The following is a 6856-nucleotide window of genomic DNA, read 5'->3' as shown; positions in this document are numbered from 1 at the left end:
AATAACTATAACACAAAGAACATTTTCAGCATAAAAGGGTTCTTCAGAATGCAATGGTTCTAAATAAAACCATTAATGCATGTAAATAACCTTTAAAGAACCATGTTTTTGTATACAGTACGAGCTTAGATAATTCAAAAGACTACATTTTAGACACAAGTGAATTAAATAAATGGGAACTTATTTGGTGATAAATATTTGATCACAAATGTATTTATATGAAAAATAAATAAAATGAACAAGACACCAATTTAATTACATACCAAAGACGTGTTTATCAACATTTTTTTCTTTCAGACATGTTTTTATTTATTTATTTATAAAAAATAAATTACATAACCCAAAGATATCGCACTGTCAGATAGTTTGAGAATATTCACACATAACATATACACATAAAACATGATATTAGAGTTTTAAAATCAAACATTTTAAAAGAGAAAATTACATCACAGTTGTTTAAACCAATGATCATTAAGGTGTGTCGTCAGCAAGTCGTTTCCCATCGTGCTTTTGATCAGCGTCAAGCAGGGGCTTCGCGTGAACAGCAGTGCAGCAGGGTTTTGCTGTGCCTGTCTACGGAGAGCCTTCCCACTCCCTATTAAAGCGATAGTTCACTTTCAAATTAAATGTTGGTATGTTTTAGCTCACCTCAAGGGCATTCAAGATGTAGGTTTCTCTATTTCCTCAGTATTTCCCATTTTGATGGAGGTCTATGGTCACCACCTCAAAGAGCATGCACAGAGGAGTCCAAATTAAACAATTCCCCATTGTAAGTACACATTGATGACCTAAGACATGAAACAAGCGGTTTGTGTGAGAAAACGAACAGTATTTATATTGTTTTTACCTCCTGTACACAATCACGTCCAACTGATCTGAGGGCGCGAGTTCTTCCTGCTGTGATGTGCGCACGCTCGGTCTTAGTCTGTGCAAGCGCGGAAATCGCCGGAAGTTATCTCTCGCGCGTGTACATCACTCATTGTTTACTGTTTACCACACAATACGCTACCAATCTGCACTGTCTGAAATATAATGCATTAATTGTAATTAATTAATTGGTTTATAATGCACCCTATAATCGTTGCGATAATAATAAAAATACAACACATTACCCACTATATTGACAGCGTGCTATTGGGTCCCTCTGGCATTGGACGTCACCTCAAGTTTATACTTGGCAAACTAAACACAAGGTGCAAAACGCTGCGGTTCAACAGCGGAGCAAACTCAGGATCTTCAGTCAGGCAGGTGTGTGATGCGATATTGTCAATGTCCTTGTCTTGTAGATGTTCCATTCATGACAACATATGCTCTCCACTTCTGTTGGCATCTCACAACACATGCTACTAAAACACCACCAATTTTGAAGAGATCTCTGTCTCTCTGAGGCTTGAAGACGTGCTGCTGCAGCGGATCGCTCCTGAGTACTTGATCTTTGTATTCTGGTTCAAATAAATATGGTTGTGAAAAAAATTAAATGTTGTCTCTTGATATATTGAAATCGTCTTTCATTTCCTGTATGTCTAAATATGTTTAGATCTTCACAGTGAAAGGTAACACTTCCGAAATATCGGTGTACACCATAGACAGTAAGTGTAAACAATGAGTGACGTACACGCGCGAGAGATCACTTCCGGCACTTTCCGCGCTTGCACAGACTAAGCCAGATCGCGCGCACACATCACATCAGGAAGCACTCACGCACTCAGATCAGTTGGACGTGGTTGTGTACAAGAGGTAAAAACTATATAAATAATGTTCGTTTTCTTACCGGACCACTCGTTTCATGTCTTAGGTCATCAATGTGTACTTACAATGGGGAATTGTTAATTTGGACTCCTCTGTGCATGCTCTTTGAGGTGGTGACCATTGACCTCCATTATATGAGTCACAGACAAGAATGGTTTGACCTAAAAATATCAAAATGGGAAATACTGCGGAAACAAAGAAACCTACATCTTGGATGCCCTTGAGGTAAGCTAAAACTTATCAAAATTTAATTTGAAAGTGAACCATCCCTTTAAGTCCTACTGTACCGAATTTTTGTTGCAGTACCACCATAGTTCCACTGGGGGCGATCGCCATGAGTGCAAAATGAATGGGAGTCTATGGGGCTAGACGGCTCTTTTTGTCCCTTTCACCCTATTGCCGTTGAGAAATCTCAGATCTGATTGTAGGTTTTGCAAGTTCAACATGGGTTATAGGTCGAAAGTTGAATGAACGAGTACTTATGTCTTTTCGATTTCTTACAGGTTGAGTTGTTGTTGCCCATAACACGCTAGCATTTTGCTAATGAATGTGAATGTGTATGACGTCATTGACATTTTAAAAGACTTTTAAAAGCAAATATGACTATAAAAAATCTAACACCCAGCAATGTTTACTTTCTTTGCATCTCCTTTCGAATACAACATTCACATTACTAGACAAAAAAATTATATCTTGAGAAAAGTGGAATTTGAGGGGTATACCGCCATTGACCTCCATTCATTCTGCACTCGTCCTGTGAGCTCATGTGGAATCAGAGTTGAACTGCAACCAGTTCAGAAGCCGGAAGTGTAGTGAGAGTGAAACTTCTCACCATATTAGACATTCTCTGGTGAAAGCACACTTTTGATGGAAAAAATAAATGTAATTTAACACAAAACGTGCTCACAATGCACAGAATAAGCATGTCAAGAGTTTTAACAACAATCCCAATGTCTAGTGTTTAAACAATTATGCCAGAAAAGAAAAGTATAACAAATATGTATTTACCCATTTAAACGTTTTAATTACTCGTTTTGGGTGAAAGTATTGTGTATTGTTATAAAAGCAAATGTTGAAAGAATTATACCTATTGTTTGAAATGGTTATACTGTCTGCCGAACACGCTTTGCAGCCGCTGCTGTGATCCTGTACATATACGATTCCAGTGTGAATACTCGCGAGAGTCTGCTGCTGCAGTGACGATGTAGTTGCGCGGAGGCGGTGCTCACGCTTGCGGTGTGAATGAGGGGTAATGCCTGCACGCAGCTGATAAAAAACAATAGGTTACTGTCGTAACCCCGGTTCTCTGAAACATCGAGTGGAGAGATCCACCTATGGGAAGGGCATCCGTACCTGACCTCTGCAGAAGCATCAAATTGCACCAAGTCTGGCTAGACAGACAGAAGCGCGCAGCCAATGCCAGGTAAGGGCCCGCCCCCTTACCTAGGGGTATAATAATGGCTGCAGCGCTGCTATTCTCCAGTAAGTATATTCGCTTCTCGTGTGGCAAGCGGGGCAACGCTGGTGGATCTCTCCACTCGATGTTTCAGAGAACCGGGGTTACGACAGTAACCTATTGTTCTCTTTCATCATCTCGTGTTCGAGATCCACCTATGGGAGAGAAATGGACAGCTCCCCGATTGCCCAATACACTCACAGTGAGGTTCTGAAAGCCAGAGAAGGACGGTCGCCCCAGAGAGGCGGTGCCTGACACGTCCCATACTCATGAACCTGCAATACTGATGCACAGTCGTGACTGCTGTGCATATGCAGCACATGAAAAAATGTTAGCATCACACACATGATAACCAATGTGCATATAAATACACCCAGAAAAAGGAATGTAAAAACATGCTAGTGACAGGGATGTGCATGGCCAGCCGGCCCATTCACTCCTTCTTCACCTCTTCCAGTGGGGTTGCAGGGAAGGGCTAAGAGGACCCCACCCCTAAAACCAAATGTGCTACCGAGGTGCTGGTGACAACCAGCCAGTAATAATGCACAAAGGTATAAGGAGAAGACCAAATGGCAGCGGAGCAGATGTCCTTTAGTGACGCTCCCTGGTGGCTGCATTCCCTTTGATTCATAAGCCAAAGTTATAGCATTCACAAGCCAATGTGAGAGGCGTTGCTTAGAAATAGGATTCCCTCCATGAGTGGATGCCCATGAAATAAAGAGCTGGTCGCTCTTCCGGAAAGCACTAGTCCTGTTCATATATGTCCGTTAAGCACGGACGGGACACAGAGCATTTAGCCTCTCATCCTCCGGGGAGGAAAAAGGTGAAGGGTCAAAAGCGGACAGCTCCAACACCTCTGAAGTGAACGCAGGGAAGCACTTCGGCATGAAGGCCGGATTAGGCTTAAGGGAAACCATATCTCCACTAAGAGAAAATTTAGTGCACAAGGGATGAACCGAAAGTGCATGTAGCTCACTGACACGTTTGGCTGATGCCAAGGCCAAGAGCAAAGCTGTCTTGAAGGACAGCAGCTTTAGGGAAATACTTCAAGAGGTTTAAAAGGATACTGAGACAGAGCCTCCAACACCATGGAGAGGTCCCACTCAGGCACGCTTCATAAATCTGCGGATTAGATAATGTTGCCCGACTGTTGAGCCCTCAAAGCCCACATGAAAGGCCGAAATCGCAGCCAAGTAGACCTTAATTGTGGAAAAAGACCTGCCTTTTCCCAAGAGGACTTGGAGGAAACACAAAATATCAGGAACTGAGCACTGATAAGATGTGAGACCACGCCCATCAAACCACCCTTCGAACACTTGCCACTTACTGCCATACAAGAATCGCATAGACACAGAGTGGGGGGCACCATCTGAATCGCTCCCTTGTTTAGGAGGGAGGATATTTCCTCTTTCAGAATGTGTGAGGCGTTCTCTTCTGTGTGTGAAGAGAGAACGCCGTTGAAATGCGGGGGTTTCATTGAAAACTGCAGTCTGTATCCCTGCATTATAGTACGCATCACCCACTCGGGAGCCGAAACAGTTCACCAAGCCCATTCGTGATTTGCAAGTGTTCCCACCCGAGCTGCAGCGGGGCTGTGTAAGCCCAGCTGGTTTATTTGTGATGCAATGGCGCCATCTAGTGGACACACCAGGGGCAACATGCAGGGGTTCAGACAGATTTCCTCTCTCCGCGGGGAGATGGACTCTCTCTGCGGAGAGAGATCCTCTCTCCATAACGAATTCATTTGATTCGTTTGTTTTAATGTGTTTTTTGTTTTTCTGTGTGTTTTGTGTTGGGGAAACACTGGGGCCGAAGCCTTTATTGGTTGGGTGAGGGGAACAGAGTGTATGCGGTGTGGTTACACTGCTTTTGCACTTTTCCTCACAACAGACCCCCTGAACGTGAGGGGGGAACACACACCGTTCATTAAACACATGGGCTGGGCAGCCTCGAACGAAGAGGAATCGATCCATCCGCGGGAGACCCTGCGTCTTTTGAACGGGGGTCCTGGGACAGGGAGAGAGTCCGAAGGGCTCGTGGCCCATGAACGCGGACTCGATGCCTCCATCAATCGAACATCAGGCAGGCCGCTTACTTTTCGAGTCGATGGGGTTAGGGTTAGATGGTCCTCCAGCCGCGGCCGCGGCTTGGACGGCCTGGCGAGCATTACGAAGGACGAGGTCGTTCACCGTGAGGATCTCCTTCCACAAGTGTAGAGAAGGAGTTCGCTTTTTTAGCTGTTGCCCTAATTCGTCCAAAATCTCCGCCTGGTAAGCGGAGAGGAGAGACGAGACGTTCAGGGCCCTGACTGCCAAGGCCGAGGACTTGTATGCGGCCTGGTGAACTGAGGCAGAAAAACGGTCCAGCTTGTTGGGCAAGACCGGCTTAGGGGGAGCGAGCAGCCCGCCCTGAGTGGGGTTAAGGTGCCTGGCGATGGAAGGCTCGATAGCGGGGGGGTCGCCCATACCATGAGCTGCCATATCCTTTACTTAAAGGCCCGAAAGGACGTGTTTGAAGTCGAGCGGTTCGCTCCAGTTGTGCCTCATATGCTTAGCGCACGCTGGAAGGACGGGGAAGAGTTGTTTCCCCGGACCGGTAGGAGATCCCAACACTTTTCCGTCGTAAATATCCCTCTCCTGGTCGGTGGCGCTCTGTGGAGCCGGCCACTCAATGTTGAGGCGAGCGGCCGCTCGCTCACACACTTCCAGGAGGATGGACTGAGGCAGGGCTGCGTGGCCGCTAGCCTGGGGAACGCCGGAGGGCGGGATGGCATCCTCGTCCTCTGAGACCCCGAGAAGGGTTGCATCATCCTCATCGCCGGAACCGGCCGGTTCATCGGCGAGCATGAGGTTGCCCGCGAAGATGTCCTCTTCGGGGAATGCGGGATTGGGCTGGTCAGCCCAAACAAGTGAGGAGGCGCCCCTGGAGTCCCCCGGTAGCGCGTCGTCGTCACCGTGTCCCAGATCTGAGTCAGTAAAACCGAGCTCGGAGCACTGGGTCGCTGCAACCTTAAGATGGCGTCGTAAAACATTTTTGGGCAGCATAAGGCAATGACTGCAATTTTCCGCGTTCTCCAAGGCTTCTTGAGCGTGTTTAAGGCCCAAGCAAACCACGCAGAACGGGTGAAGGTCCTTAGCAGCGATGAGTGCTCCACACGCGGCCGGGCAGGTCCGTGATAGGCTATTCCCCGGAGAAGCGTTATGTATAGAAAGCGACATACCTGAATGCAGAACACAGCAGAAAAAGCTGAGAAGACGACAGTCACGTCTGGCGGAGGCTGATCAATTGATATGTCCTCCTGAAGACACGAAGGTGAGCATCGTAATCCAACCGAACTGTGTCAATGCAGAGATCGCGAGAAGCGAATGTCAACTGGAGAATAGCAGCGCTGCAGCCATTATTATACCCCTAGGTAAGGGGGCGGGCCCTTACCTGGCATTGGCTGCGCGCTTCTGTCTGTCTAGCCAGACTTGGTGCAATTGGATGCTTCTGCAGAGGTCAGGTACGGATGTCCTTCCCAAGGCCGTGCACAGACATTTTGAGGGGCAGTGGCCTAAACCAAAAAAAGGGGCACTAAGGGGGTGGTTGCTTGTTAACACAAATTATTACAAAATGTACAATTAAAAAAGAAGACAGAACACGCTCAAA

The sequence above is a fragment of the Carassius gibelio genome, chromosome B5 (assembly GCF_023724105.1).
Source record: "Carassius gibelio isolate Cgi1373 ecotype wild population from Czech Republic chromosome B5, carGib1.2-hapl.c, whole genome shotgun sequence".
NCBI classification, from domain to species: Eukaryota; Metazoa; Chordata; class Actinopteri; order Cypriniformes; family Cyprinidae; genus Carassius; species Carassius gibelio.
This window is presented reverse-complemented; position numbering follows the sequence as displayed.